This window comes from Triticum aestivum, chromosome 3B (genome assembly GCF_018294505.1).
Source record: "Triticum aestivum cultivar Chinese Spring chromosome 3B, IWGSC CS RefSeq v2.1, whole genome shotgun sequence".
NCBI lineage: Eukaryota > Viridiplantae > Streptophyta > Magnoliopsida > Poales > Poaceae > Triticum > Triticum aestivum.
The window spans coordinates 618463354-618464576 of record NC_057801.1 but is presented as its reverse complement, the minus strand read 5'-3'; positions in this window follow the sequence as shown (position 1 = coordinate 618464576).

Here is a 1223-nt window from a genome sequence, read left to right as displayed (position 1 = left end):
ATTTAGCACATGTATTCTTGTACTCCAAGTCTCCTCCTTGTGTATAGTTGAGGATATGACTTGCCCTATGTACTATATATACTTGTGTATATGCACCTATCAATATATTGAGAGTTGCATCCTATTCCTCTACAGTTGCTGCCTCAGTGCCCCAGCTGTCGGGATATCCCCGTGAGCTAGGCCAGTTTTTGTCGCCTTGTGAGCCAAGCCCGGGAGCGATGGTGTAAGGTTTTCTTGCATGCTTGAATGAGTGGAGAGATGCAAATGTAGTTAAACCAGTCCATAAGGGGAGATTTTCCTTAGACCAGAGATACAACCAAAATCAGCGAAAATCAGTGAATTTCAGTAATTTTAATAGACATTAAAATATTTAGGCTATTAAGGGGTTAGTGCTAAAATAACGACGGGCACAAGCAAAGTTAACATGACTAGCTTGCTAGACAGTTAACACAAGCTGAAGTTCTTTGAAAAAGAGATATGATGATGACCTAGCCATCTCGGTTCTAGTTTCAAGGACTGTTTGGAATGGACGTAAAATCTGTACGGCCATCGGTGTGTAGCTCAAACTTGAACTAAATATCGGCGGGCACAAAAAGAATTATCCATTCCAAACTGACCCTGTGCATGACTACTGACTAGACAGTCAACATGCTAAAAAGATGAGAAAATTGACGAAGTGGCAGAAAACCGGAGTCAAACCAGATCGACTCGTGCGAAGGTTGCATTGTGAACTGCTTTACAATTTTGGGATGCAATATGAACCAAAGAAAAGTTAAGGGTTGCAAAATCAACCCTAAGATAAGTATAGGATGGGTAATATGAACTTCTTAGACTAAAATTTAACACAAGCTTAAAATAATTAGAAAGAGAGAGAGATGATGTTGGTGATGACCTGGCAGTGATGGTTCTAGTTTTAGGTGTTGTTTCGAATACGTGTAAAATTTGTGTGACCGCATGTATTTAGCTCAAATTTGAACTAAATACCGATGGGAACTAAAAAGCTACACCAACTTCAAACGAGGTCTTAGATGTTTTGTCTCGGGAGACCATGTGCATGACTAGGTGACTTGACAATCTACATGGCAAAGAGACAAGAAAATTGACAATATGGCTGAAAACCAGATCGACCTGTGCGAGGGATGCATTGTGAAATGTTTTTACATTTCCAAGATGAAATTTTAACCAAAGCAAAACTAACGATTGCAAAGTGAACCCTAAGACAT